General features: G+C 43.9%; 1 protein-coding gene across 2 annotated transcripts in view; it reads left to right on the forward strand.

The window, feature by feature from the left end:
• Positions 1-15,044, forward strand: part of LOC139774316 (uncharacterized) — a 349,030-nt gene that overhangs the window by 114,431 nt on the left and 219,555 nt on the right. The gene's annotated exons all lie outside the window — the stretch shown is intronic.

Raw genomic sequence — 15,044 nt, forward strand, 5'->3', positions numbered from 1 at the left:
GATATTTATTTACGATCCTTTTACGTAATATCGTAATATCGTATCGTAATATCGTAAAACTAGTCGTCGTTATCGTAATCGTTATCGATTAAAATTTCATGTATTTCTTAAGGTGTAGGTAATTAAAAAATTTAATAACCAATAACTAATCTAAAGATTAGTTATAAAATAATTTAATGAAAATAATCTAAAGATTATTTTTGGTGGTCCCTTTTTAAGGATGTTAGTCGGGGTTTCGGGTCAGAAACGAAAGCACACGGATGGTAAAATCGAGATCGAGCACGATTCAGGAGCCAGACATGATCGCAGCGACACGATCATGCTCTTCTGAGAAGCGCGATCGTGTCGCTTAACGAAATACGGCTTTCCTCGGTGGAGGCATGCCTGCGGCACGTTTTCGCCAATGGCATTTTAATCGAAGAGCTCGAAACTCGTGTCTACACCTTTACCGTGTCGTTGTCCCCCTATCCGCCTTCCTAACTTCGCGTGCCTCTTCGTGGTCATCCCGACGAGCGATCCGGCTCTCGCGGCTTTACTCTACGAATTTACATGTCGCGCCGCAAATGCGCATCGCATGACGCGCGAGGTGTGGCTGCAGATGCGCGTGGAATTGCTCTCGCATTAATACACATCGGACCGCAGGCGTTCACGTCTTCTTACATAGTACGAGCGCATCAGTTTAACGGGTGTCGATACCTCTACTCAGCATATAGCGAACACTGCATTAACACTAACAATAATGCTCAATTAAATGTTACTTGTTTAGAAATTCTTTTTTTATCTCGGAAAAATTATTTTATCCGTACCCATATGTCGTTGGCCCGCGTTAGCTTTCTGGTGAGATATCTTGGCTTGAAAATACTTTCAATGTGAATTTGCCAGAATGACTTCTCGCTGAAACACATATTTACTGTAAGCACACCCTAACTCACCGCTTGCGGTATTGTAACCTCGGGAGGTTTCACACGGGAGAGCGATGATTTCAGCTCTTCCTCGCTTCCTTCACGCCAACTGTCGTGTTCTTACCTTCTTTTTCCACTGCGCCGGACTTATCTTTTTGTTCTACTGCCGTATATGTACATCTTTTTCCACTGACGTGTTCTTACAGCTTTTTTCTACCGGTAACCGGCGCGAATCGAGAAGAACTTCTGAAGTCGTTAGAACATGGGTTTTCACGACTTGTAAAGTTCTGCAAAATTCAAGGTATTCCTTAATTACTGCCACATGTTCTGACTGTAATTTTTTACACTAGGCCTACCAAAGCAATTAAATATAAAATAACTGATTTATAAATTTTTATCAAATTGCTAAAAATCGGTGAATTTTCTTAAATTTTCCATTGACTTTCGTTGCAATATGTAAATGATTAAATTTATCAATTTACTTCTCCCTTTAACTCTCCCTTTTTCAAAGATATGCTGCAAAACAACAACTGCAAATTAAAAAGCTTGAGGAATGGAGACACCAGAAGTATGAATAGATAAAAAAAGCCTCAATTAATTTTAAATGGACTTTGCGCTGACATAAGTTCAGTATTTGCAGTTCTTTTGCCAAAACGTTTGTGACGTTGACAGATTAAGTACGTCTAAAATAAACGTGACATACGTGAAATTTCCATTAAGAAGAAACAGTCGATACTGAATTAGTCGAAAAGTTCCGCAAGAAGCGATGACAGTTCTGGGACGCGCCATACATCAGCTCGCGTCTCTCAAAGTCTGTCGGATAACTCGAATTTCTCTAAGCATTCGTAATAGAACGTTACCGAGTATGGATCTTTTCTACGCGCGGAATGAGAGACGGAGAAGGATGCCACAGTGAATTGCTATTTCCACACATGCTCCCAAAATGCATATGCAGATGGGCGTGCGGAATCCGATTCGCATCTCTCTCTCTCTCTCTCTCTCTCTCTCTCTCTCTCTCTCTCTCTCTCTCTCTCTCGGGTGAGGATAACTCGATACGAAGCCCGCATCGGAACGAGGTGCGTCATATACAATTCGATTTCCCTGTCGCGAGGGGAATCGCTTTGTCGAGACCTCGCTCGATGGCTGTCGGTGCGCGCTCGGAGGCATATTATTCCTCTCGACGATTCACACGCGGTCCACAGATTCTCTCGTTCGACAGATAATCTCGCGTATACGCGCACGATCGTTCGCCGGTGTGTTGGCGATCCTAAGCTCACAATCAGCTCGCGCCTACTTTCTTCGACAATCGCCGCCGCGACCGTCGCCGCGGATCTCTATGCAGAAGACGCGCGGCGTCCTTCGAGACACCGCATCAGGTGGACGCGAAGTCGGCCTCTACGCTCACCTCACCTCGGCCGCGGTCTCTTCGTCTCTTTTTTTTTCCTCGGGCGTTTCAGTCGCCTTTTTTGTGTTTACCTTCGCGCCGTTTATGGATCGCGATAAATCGTCGCGACAAGCCGCGCCACGGAGAACGCTTAGATTTTTCCAACACGTAATGCTATGCGCGATGTATACATACTCGCGAAGCGTGCAAAAAATTATTAAGTACATCAAGGCTGGGATTACCGAGGAGAGAAGTCTTCCGCGTGAGCGTCGCGCGCTACCGGCGACTAGCGGAAGATTAGTGGTATTTCACAGCGCGCAGCGGCGCGACGCGTCTCACGGTACGATAAAGTGCCGCTTTTAAGGAGCGACAGCGAAGTTGCTAATAACTCGATATAATTGATAGAACGCCTTGAAAGATAATGCGAAATACCAAAGCTATACGGTAATGTAATCTCGCGTACATGACGCCATAGCTTCTGATGACTATACGAGTTTCTGTGAAAAGGAGTAGCGTGATTTAGATCTGGCGCGTGTAAGGTTGATAGAGAACTCGATGTAGCGAATTCATCAGGCCGAGTCGAGTCGCGTCTCGTCAAGCCTATTCGTAGAAATCCACCACCGCGCGCACCGGCACCGTTGTCTTCAGAGGCACCGCGTTGGAAGCGACGGCGCGACGTTGAGAGCGTGTAACATTTCCGGAAGTCCCGACTCATTCCCGAGTCCCGAGTACCCCAGCACGCTCGTTACCTCTAGGAAGAGGAAGGTACCGCATAATACTCGGTACCTTCTTTTTTATGCGGAGATCTGTCGAGTCAGTCGTTCGGAGCCTGGCTTTAACAGTCGTAACATCTGCCGTCGTCGCCGCCGTTGAGTATCTGCGGTACCGGTAGAATACTCGACGAGAGCGTGTGTGTCATCTTCTCGCGTAGCCGCGAAGCTTTTATTGCGCTTCATTACAAAATCGTGCGGCGGGTCCCCGGGAGGCCTTAAGTGAATTCCTCCGGCTAGTAAATCGCGTATTACAAATATGAACCCGCGCTCCTCGAGGTAAACGTTCCCCGGCGCGGCTGCCGCGTAATAAAATTACGTACGTACGGGGATTACCTCGACACCATCGAAAAGTCGTTTCTTCGCGAAATGTTCTCAAGATCGTTGCGATTTAACTCAGTCGTAAGATTCGTTGCACTCCACGAGACGCTGGGAACGACGGCAATCGTAATATTCCGACTCAATGATTTTTTTTTTTCACGGAAACGATGACGATCTTAGATACTTATCACAATTTATCGCAGCAGATTATATAATATGTATCTTATCATAATATTACTCATTAGATCGTGCGTTATAACAACTACTACCGCTAAAGGATATTTTTCACAAAAGAATAGCTAGAGATTCGTGCCTTTCGGGAGCCGGCCGACCTTCGTTTCAGTGACGACGATGATTCGCCTCTCTGCGAAAGTACGTCTCCCTTCCACGCGCGTCGTCCTGCCATTTTTCCGTTTTCGAAAGTAGACCTCGTCCAACACGCCGCAGAATAGAACGCGTTAGCCTGCCGAGGCCGTGATTTATTATCCGTCGTCTGCCGCCGGGCTGCTCGGCCGGGCTGCCCCCCCCCCCCCCGCCCCGTGTCGTAAACACACGTTGCAACCATCGTGCCGTTCAGTTAAACAGCTGGTAGACTAGGAACACCTTATTCCGCGGCGCATTCTCTCGCTGTCCGGAACTTGCATTCGGATACACCGGCCCTCCTTTGTTTACGCTTGAAATGGACCTACACGGAAATCCAATTAATCATACGTTGCAAAAAGCCGTTTTTTCTTTTCTGAGGTAACATCGGACGCAACTCTTGAAAATTTTCGTTTTGGTTTGTCCTTCGGTTCTTTCTTTATACAGTGTGATTAAAAAGATAACGTATATTGAATCTATATTTATTTTCTCGTTTTATTAAATCTGAATGAAATTGATAAATAATTCTACTTAAAATGTTTGTGTCTTTTGAAAGCCTGTTAAACGTGTTCTTTCTTTAATATTTTCACGCTGATTTATTCCCGTTAAAGAATCTTGAAAATTTATTAACTTGAAGTTTTGGAAAGTCACCATCCACCCCTGACTTCGCCGGTCCCGATACGCTTTTCGACCCCTTGCCCGAACATCCTTCGATCGATCGATTAATTACCAGAAAAAAAGCATGCGGCTTGTAATTAAACACAATCGCCCGATTAAGGCTGCACGCAGGAGACGCGGATGGGTTTCTGTGTTTATTCGTGGAGGCCGGCGAGTCCCGGGAAGCCTGCAATTACTTCGGTCGTCACGGCGGGCCCCTATACGGCCGATCCTCAAATTACGTGATTGACAGCCCGAACGTTCGTCAGATCTGGCCAGGATAAGGTCCCCTTCGAAAAGTCCTGGAGAGAAGAGAAGCGCGATAGAGCTCGCTCGTTCTCACGTCGTCTTAACCTGGCGTTTCTGTCCGAAATCAATCGCGCGGACGGCCTGCTAAATATTTGTTCGCTCCTTCGACGTCCGAAATTAACAGCCGTTGGCTGTTTCTTCCCGTGTCAAATGTCAGTTCGATCAGACATCGATACAGAAATTGTATGCTCCCAGCGAATAACGATTCGGCTATTAGTAATTAATGATAGTCGCGAATTTGAAAGTGTTTCTGACCTTCAGACCTGCAAAATTTTTTGATGCTATATATATAAAACTCGCCGCACAATTCTGCTCCATAATTTATATAAAATATTTTCTTATCGCATATAAATATCATACAATTTAAAAAACGACGTATATATTTTTAAAAAATGTCTTTTCTTATTTAAAAAAAAAATGTATTTTGAGCAGTTGAAATAGCTTCGCGAGAGGAGGATTCTTTCGATAAACAATAACCAGGATGAACCGCGGTGCGAAATTTACATGCGAATGGATGGTACTCCCTCCCCCCACCCCCCCTAGAATTTATTGCCGATACGAATGATCGATCGAGCCGTGTAATCTTCCCGTTCTTTCTGCCTGGCTTCCTCCCGCGCTCGTTTTAATCGTGCAGCCGATCGCACGCTATCATTGGGATCTAAGCGATCGTGGCAATGACCCGCTGACCGTAATGATCACGTAACGATCGACCACCGCGGAGCTGAGAGATGAGGTAACAAAGGGAATATATCTGGTATTCCGGCACTTCGTGCGACCATACGTACGTAACGTACCTACTGACTGATTCCACGGGAATCGTGGATACCGGCGAATAACGGGGCGACGGGTATTTCCGTAGATGCTATCTCTCATGTGAAATAGTTGTGCTTGGCGTTGCGCGCGAGCGCGAGGAAATCCCGCATAAAATTATCATCGTCGGATCCAACCGCCGACGCACGTCATCCAAATAAATGTGATTTGATCGGTTTCGAATGGTCCCCTCCGTTCCCCTCACACGCATCTTCTCTAAACTGTCTTCTCTAAACCGGCAGTATATCTTGAAAGATAAATCTCTATTTCTTCCTTTCTCTTACTGCCTGGATTACAGTGAGAAATAAGTATTCAAATTTTAAAAAATTTGCATAAATTATATTTGCATGCTCTTACCATGAGAAAGTTAAAAACGTAGAATGATCTATACTGTAATAAAAAGGGATAGAATAGAATAAATTAAAATAATAAATATATTGTGGATAAAAAAGGAACTATTTATTCTATCGTTATAAAATACATACATCATTTTAAGAGTAGATATATATTTCTCAGTTTTTTTATTAAGCTTAGAATTAAGGTTTTACTTTTACATATCTCGACGCTAATACATTGAAGAGCGTCTGAGCTAAAATATATTCACCGCACAAGAATTCTACACAATGTATACCATTCGTCAATTTAAAACCAGATACATTGTGCATAATAATTAAACACCTGTTGATTACAATTAATAAGATAAGATCATGGATACGACCTCGCATGCGAAGGAAATTAGCACCATTGTACAGCAGTCGGGAATTTTCACAAGGCTTTCTGTGAAATTTAATAAAACTCGTTCGCAAGTAATGCCATAAATTACAGTACAATGGACGACCCTGTCGATTATTGCGAGTTTGAAATGCCTCGCTACGCCTGCTAACGATCCGTGATGATATTATTATTATTTCCATGCACATTGTGCGTTTTCTAGTGGTGTTCCACGCGGGATTTACGATCGTCGTTTCCGGTATGGCAGCACTCCGAAAAGTATCACTCTTTTACCGGTGTATCGGTAGCCTGCGTGCGCGCGGCCGGTGAACGTCGTTGTTGCACGTTGATAATTCAGACGACCGGTTTAACGTTACTTCGTCATGCTTTTCCGTTATACCCTTCCTAATGGAGAGGATTTTTCCGCCTCGCAATCGCGACGACGACTCGCAGTTACTTGTTTTGACACTCCCGCGAGACCAGGATGTACACGTGAGTTATTACGAGGCCTAGTACGAGGCGAGTTATTAAAGCTCGTCAGTGGAATCAATTATTCCGTTAGATATGGATAATTATAGCGTTTCGTATCTGTATATGGCGTTGGAGATAGCACTACGCGTTAAGTGCGCCTCTCATAAGAATAAATACCCGTCAAGTATAGGATATAATCGTAATACTCTACCAAACATAGATCTTCCTTTAAAACGCTTGCGTGGTTTATCGGTAAGCGTAAAGCGTTTCCTTCTGCTGCTAAAATAATGCATTAATAATACGCTCTGAAAAATTCTGGTATGCAACGAGAAACGCTGAAAACCACTCGTAAAAATTCCAGCTTTCACGATTATGCTTCTTACGCGCTGAAACGCTTTTCAGGGTGTATCATTAGCTTATTAAAGCGTATCGTCTAGATAAATCATAAATTACCAATGTATAAATTTTTTTACTTGTTTGCTTGTAACATATTTTCCTGTCATTAATTTGTGCCTCTTTTTTAATCTTCGTGTGAATCAAGAAAAACGCTTCAATATTGATATTAAGAGGCTTTAAAGAAAAAGAGATTTTACTAATCGAATCTAACATTCCTTTCTGCTTGTAACATGCTTCAAGGCGTGTCTTACCATGAAACAAGATACTTTATACACACGGTGGAGTTCAAACGGTTAATATACTCGATTAATGTATTCCAGAGATAAATTGTGCAAGAGAGAAAATTTGGTCGTTACAAAACTGCGGAGGATATATGGCGCATCCTCAAAATACAATCGCGCCTAGCTTTCTCTACGATGCAAAAAAAGAAAGAAATAAATACGGTCAGAGCGGATCTCAACGATGATTGGGATTTCTCGGGCGGATTTTGTTCGCGTCATGCCACGGGGAGGGAGGGCATCATTATTTCTGCCGGCCGGCGCGGCGTCAGCAACGCCGCGCAACAATTTCTAAATCTCTAAATTACCGGCGCGGACGTTTACTATCGGAAGAAAGGCACTTAATTTGTACGAGGAAGTGCTGTGTTACAAAAGAGGGAGAGAGAAAGAACCGTTCGTTCGTTAAAACGTTTCTCAAGTGGCGTTGCGTGCGTCATAAATAAGGGGGAACGGTGGATGAGCGATACAGGGGCGCGCGGTTCCCCGTTCTCTCGTAATGACGAGAGAAGAAGGTCCCCCCCTCTCTCTCTCTCTCTCCTCGCCTCCCCCGCGTCGCTTGATTTAGTTGACGAATGTTTTTTTTCTTCGCGCGATCTCGTGATGTGGACCATAGCCGTTGGGCATAATTAAATAAAGATTTACGCGTTCAGTCGTGACTAACGAATCGTAACCGGGTCGGCGCACGTCGTGTAACGCGTATCAAGGACAATTTCGAGGCGCTTTATCTCGGCGGAGTGTTGACGTGCCGAGTGAATGTTATAATTACAAAAGAGCTCGTTTGCGACGATCGGACTCGGGGCCCGGAATAGGACGCGAGCCAGCCCTATTATTGTAGGTGTCGATTCGCGTGAGACGCTATAATTTTATTATGTTGCTCCGTCTATACTTAAAATTTGAGAAAGCACTAGCATTACTATGCCATAATAACGGCACGCTAACGGTGCGCAAAGTTTCGCGAATCTTTTTATTGATATAAGGTATTATTAGGTATTATATTGTCTTTTAAATTTACTTTGACCATTATATCATATCCTGTTTTTTTCAATATTGCCTATGAAATTTGCCTATAGAGTTAGAAAAGACGTTTAAATTATGTACGACTGACTAATCTTATTTTTAGAAAGACAAAATTTTTTTTGTCATTGATCAACTTGTTCTTGGGGTATTTAAATGTTATAATTTTTAAGGTGTGCAGTAGAACGCTTAATTTCAAGACCTTGCAAAGTGTCATGGACACGTTACAAATGAACTCCGAGCATGGTCGGAAGATTGAACGACCGATAAAAGAGTCGCATCTTGTAATAACGGCGTCGCGTAAAGGTATCCGTTTATGAAAACCAAACGACTCGGCGTACATGCCACGCATATGCGCACGCGCGTTGCACCGACTAAAGACTCGCTTGGCTCGCCCGCAGCAAGTACGCGGCAATACATTATTAGCTCCTTATGCACCCTACATGCGTAGCATGTTGCAACAGTGTCCCGGCTACCGTGTACATGCGCGAGGAATAATATTAGGAATGAGTTGATATATATATATACGCGCGTGCATACGCGGCGGCGTCGCATTATCCGCGACGGTGATTATTGCCCTCACGACAACTTCCGTGGCGAGCATAAACACCAACGTGCCGACGTCGGCCGTGGCTCATTTGAATAAACAGCCGCGATTATTATTACACGATCCGCAACCTTGTATTATGGGCTTTGCATCGCCAATCGTCGCGATCGGACTTGCTAGACCGCGGGAGAACGCGCGAGCGTGATCGCGAGCGTCTCTCTCGCTCATTTCTCCGCGTTCTGGCTCGTTATCGAATTAGCGGTGGCAACCTTCGATTGTAATTACGATATAATTTCAATCGACTCTCGCGCGAAAGAGAAAGACACACCGAAGTAATTATTCGCGAATATAAATTTGGACGTCCAGTGACGTCTTTCTTTTCTCTACATTTTGATCATTGGTATCTATGTGGTCGAAAGCGCGAGGCGGCCGTTTCGAAGGCAAAACGGCATTCCAATGACGGCAGCTTTTACTCGCGATTTGACCGATTGTGAGATCCGCGGAAGTAGTGCAAGTCATGCATCTAGGAAGCCACGCCGACGCTCGGCGGCTCCCTACCGATGTAGCCGAGTTGCACTACGCGAGTGTAATATCATTATCGTTCGCCGGGCGTACCTTCTTATGCCCGTCCAGGTTAATCAATTATTACAGGCTCTCCCGTGAGTTGCTTGCCGGTAGCGATCGACCGTGGCTACCTAGCTTCGGCTATTATTCAGTCTGATCTCGAGAGCAGGAGTTAGCTGAGGGATGAGGGTAAACCGGTGATTCCCGTCTTCCCCATTTCGTCTGATGCGATTTAAACACGCAAAACGCAATCGATACGTAGGTTGAATTATGTGAAAATGGAGTAAATGGACAAAAAAAAAGACTAAAAATTTAATAAATCACAGTAAAAAGCATAGAGAGCCGCAACTGGGTGTTAACATTGAAAACATGTATTTGTTAACACGTCCAGCTCTGTGCTCCTTACTTTCTTCAATTGATTTATTGATTATCTGAGCCTTTGATAACTAAAATTTCAAATTTGGTCACAAAAAATGTTTAAATAACAAGACACACATAAAAATATGATAGTTTTGATTATTGTTACGCAATTTTACAATTTTATTGTTATAAAATTAAACAAAGAAGAAGTAGATAATTATTTTTCTTTTATAACATAATATTTCTCAAATTCCTAAATAGAAATGGTCTTACGAAATTCGCGTTCCAGCGTTTTTTTAAATTCCTACGTTTGATTTATTTGAAACATGAACTGAATCAGTTAGATCACAATCACAGACGGGAAACGGAAATATTTCGAAACACAATGCTCACTCGTCTGTCGAGCCTAAGAAGCTATTCCGTACAAGTAACGTGACGCGGAAATTTGCAGTCTATGGATACGCCTGGAGAGTTGACGGCCCGCCGTATAAGAGTCGCGCGAGTCTTTAAGCGCGTCGCCACTACGACGTAAGGTAGCAATAACGAGCCGATACTTCTTACGCTAGTCGCGCCGGTCGCGTCGTCCCTCGCATCGTCGTTTTCAGCTCTGTCCCACCTGCCACCACGGCTGCGTCCGCTCCTCCTTTACGAGGTGACTATCTCGCTCCTTCGAGCCGCTCAAATGTCATTTCCAGTGCATCGGCACACGCTCATTGTTCGCTCGGTGTAGCGGGACGCGCTTCCTTATAGAGGGACCCCGGGAACTCTCTCTCTCTCCCTCGTCGACACCGACGCCGACGGTGAAAAACGGCGCCGCGCGGCCGTTTTAATCGGCTCTTCTTAGGAGACGGCTTAGCGTCTGTACACCCGCGGCGCCCGTATCTATATTCCGCTATTAGTAACCGATGCCGCGGTGCACGTCCTCGAAAAAAGCGGCGCTTCCACGTTCGTCGCGAGCCACCACCGGGCTGACTCCTCCGCCGTCTTCTTCTTCTCGCGTCTTTTGGTCTCGGGGGAGACTCGCACCCCCCCCCCCCCTGATCATCGTTATCTCCTCGTCGGCATCGGTTTTCTTTATCCATCCTCCCCCACCTGTCCTCGTGCGGTAAGCGACATTTTTGCTTAATCAAACAGGTTCTGGACGGTGCAGCGCGCTTGTGAACCACCGCACCGCCACGCTCACGACTTCCTGCAAGCGCATGGCACCGGCATGGCACCCGCCGGCCGCGGCCGTACGGTACGTTCGAATGTCAACGTAGAGAAGAGCCTCACGAAGTCGTTCCTCCGTGTAGCCGTACCTGTTTTTCGACCTCCCGCTAGACGCTCGCTCTCTGTGCAAGGTGTTCACGCGATTTTTTTCCCTTTTCATCTTGGAGCTTCAAGCTGAGATGGTGCGCGCGATGTTGCAAGTCGTGGTTACTGCAAGTCATACGTTACTTTGTTTAATATCTGATTATTTTTAGAAGATTTAACCTTTGTAGTTTTCGTAAAGGATTTATCCTAAATTTATTATTTGTATTTCTGAAATTTTATGCGAACATTATGTCGCGACTCTGAGTTATAATAATCACGTTTTAAATGAGAAAACGGTGTGAAGGTTCTCGAGTTATTTTTTTACGCGTCGTTACTTTAGAGAAAATCGCATATTTGCCGGAAAGTCCGCGTTCTTGCACGTCAGACGGACATTCCGATTCCGGCATTTATATTAGATTCGAGATAGCCGATGCAACGGTACGGTACATGACGAGTGTATCATCCTAGTTGCTCGCGCAGCTGCCGGTATTGACGATCGAGCGGATAATCAATAATAACGAGTAGCGAGATGGAGGCAGCCGAGCTGGCTACAAATTGCAAATTCCCCATGAAATTAGGCGGCGTGTCGGCTCTGCTTTCTCCTCTCCGAGGAATCGGGCGCACGTCCAGATACATATTGACGTACGAAATCGTCTTTAAGTATGCCAGTTGTGCTTAATTCGCCGAATATACAGTCTCATCGAACCTTAGAGGGAAAAGTCTTCAATAATAATTTTGTAGAAATTTTTCTGAGACCGTGTCATTTAATATATCTTGCGATAAAAGTCGTTAATTAACATCAGATTTTGAAATAAAGATGATATTATAATAACATTATGTCCGAGGATGATCAATGTATATTAATTTAGCAAGATTTCTATATATAGAGGTTTACAAACCTATTAGTTTATTTGAAATATTATTTAAATAATTGCAATTTAGCAATTACTTTTAGAATTGAGGCTCGATTTAGCTATTACAAATAAGTAACAAAAATCTTAAGTTAATTCTTGTGTGTAAAGTTTTAATTTTATTTTTAAATCTGTTGCACACATAATCATGTAGGTATACTTATATAAGAGACCATAAAGGTTATCGGAAATTTCTTACGTCCTAATATATAACTGAGATGATTAACATATATCGCGTTAATAGAAAATGATGGAAAATGTGTGTAATCATGCGTAAAACAAACGCCAATAGTATCAATCTAAATAAATTAAGTTAAATTATACATCAGCTAATATATTACGTGCATGTTCAACAGGTGTGTACGGGCTGAGCCTTAATAAAATAAAACACCTACGGAACCCCGTAAAACACGTATAATCAGCCGGCGTCAATTTACCCGCCTGATGGTGCGCGCGAGTCTAATATCCTCCGTCGTGTGTAATTTATCGTGGAAGCGCGAAAGAAGAGAGTCGCTAGATATTCATGTATGATGATCACGATGGCCCGAGCGACAGCTGAACCATAAGACCACGCCAATAAATTAAGTCGGAATTGGAAATCCATCAGAGGCATTCTCGCCCGACGGCTTTGGGGGAGCAATTGGGGAAGTCGCTGTTCCCTGTCGCATGTATCGTCGTAATAGCGTGACGTATTACGTCTCCCGGGGAACACGATGATGGAACAGTTACCGCGACACTCGCGAGATAGATTTTTTTTTGTCCGTCCCGAAGTAACGCGCGACAAGAAAAGGATTGAACCTCTGCGTAAGGGAGTGAAAAATTGATTGGATATTACCGTGCTGCCATCGTCCGAGGCTTGATCGATAATCCGCTCATTGTTACTTATTTAATAAAAGGCTCTTAATACATTTGCGAGTTGAGAAACGAGGCTCGTTTCGTAATAAATAGTGGTGGATAACAGATTTACGACGCTATCGCGAATACACCGGCGCTGTTGGATGATTTCGCAAAAAAAGAGACGGAGAGTCGAAATGAAAGCAGCACGTTGCCGAGTCGAAATATAATCGAATCTAATCAAACGCATTCCGCTATTTTTTTTCTTTTTTTTTTTCGTTTTGAGTGATACATCAAACCGCGCCTGCGATGGAGGCCTTCCGAATTCCGAAACTTGTCGCGATCGCTAAAAATTAATTTTGCACAGATTGCGATTGAGGAAAAGGAACGGCCGAGTCACGCAGAAATGTAATTTCTTTCCGCGGTGGATGAAATAGCTGCAATTCACCATTTAATTATGCATAATTGCAGAATTCATGTCGTAATCAATATACAACGTTGATAATTTCCTACAACAATGCTCTTACATCTGGCGAGCATAAGCGTAATTATAATTAATGCGTTTCATTACCGGTGCGTCAACATAATCGAAGTTCATTAAAGCAGGCGAATAATCACGAACGCACGAACAGAAACGAAATAAAACGCCTTGTAACTCGAATTACAAATCGCTTCGGGAGAGTTAATCGTCGATACCCGACGGGAACAATGATCTCGTTAAGCGCCGACAACAACGGCGGTTACGTCCGCCGGCTATATTGATGTTACGATTAATAACAGGACGTATAAGTTCCTGATTAATTGCTCGAATAAAACGCACCGCGGTAGTCGCGGATATATGGGTATTAGGCGTTCCTGAGTTACGATATAATTATCGTCAGCGGGAACCTAACCGCTTCGCTTCATTCGTCGGGAATTGCAGTGCAAAACGCGTCGACACACCGTGTAATCGTTAATTGGGAAAAAAAAAACGTGATGGTCTAAATTCAAAACAAAACTGGAATGTCGAGGTATACAATTTGTTTCGCGCGATGGCACTCACTTACTAAATTAATTATATTATTAAGCGTGAGGGAATTAAGGTATTTCTTTAAAAAATAACATAATTTGATTATTCAGCGTTTATTTTACTATATAATTATTACATTATTTTATTTAAGTAACTTAAACTAAGGGCTATCTAATGAATACTTTCGCAATTTTCTTATCGCTACTGACAGTTAAAAAAAAAATATATTAACACATCAGTTAAATAATGTTACACTATCTGCGGTCAACAATATCATCAAAAAAGCTAGACGTTCTAGAATTAAAGAAGATGGATGATTCCACGGAGAAGAATAAATTCTGATGGTGCCACGTCCAAAACGTGATGAAATCTTAATTGCTTCCGATATATCGTTAAAGTAGCATTATGTAAACCGCTGACGGGAGGATCCGAGGATCACTCAGCATTACCTGAAGTAGTAGACGACGTCTGGACAAGCGGAATAATCGTCGAAAATCGACCGTCGGGTATCGTCTATCGACGCGCCGACGGCTGTTTCGCCGTATCGAAACGGACGCGCTAAGTTTCTGAAACGATAATGACGCGGAACCGGTTTTTTTTTTTCGGTTCACTTGCGAACCGGAGGCGAACGAGAAAAGAAGAGGGCACGGGGGCGAGAAGGCACAGAGGGATAATAAAGGACGACACGCGGCGCTTTACTTCTCTCCGCGCTCCCGACTGAACTGGTCGCGATTAAAGGGCGGCAATATTTTCGCGGCGACGCTCGTTAACATCAATAAACCACCGGTGTACCGTTAATGAACCAATAATTAGTCGGCGAGTAATGAAGTCTGCTGTCTGGGAGCAAATTAACTCGGCAGCTTGTGTGCCATCGCACCGCAGGGAGAAATCTCGCGAACTCCGGTAGCCGCGATCGTTTCGCGAGCGTATCGATGGTACTCTCTTGTGCGCGAGGTGCATTATGCTTATGAAGTATCCCTGTGCGTGACTCATTTCCCTAAAAGCCACCACCTCGGGCGCAGGTACGAGAGCCTCGCGACTATCGCCGTACGATCGATCGCGGTGCGTTTTCCGCTCGTCTGCTTTAAGTAAATATCAATTCTTGCGATTCGTTTTTCTACTTACTATATTCTCATTTTACAT

The sequence above is a fragment of the Temnothorax nylanderi genome, unplaced genomic scaffold (assembly GCF_030848795.1).
Source record: "Temnothorax nylanderi isolate EJ_2023f unplaced genomic scaffold, tnyl_v1.0 TNYL_tig0078_pilon, whole genome shotgun sequence".
Lineage (NCBI taxonomy): Eukaryota > Metazoa > Arthropoda > Insecta > Hymenoptera > Formicidae > Temnothorax > Temnothorax nylanderi.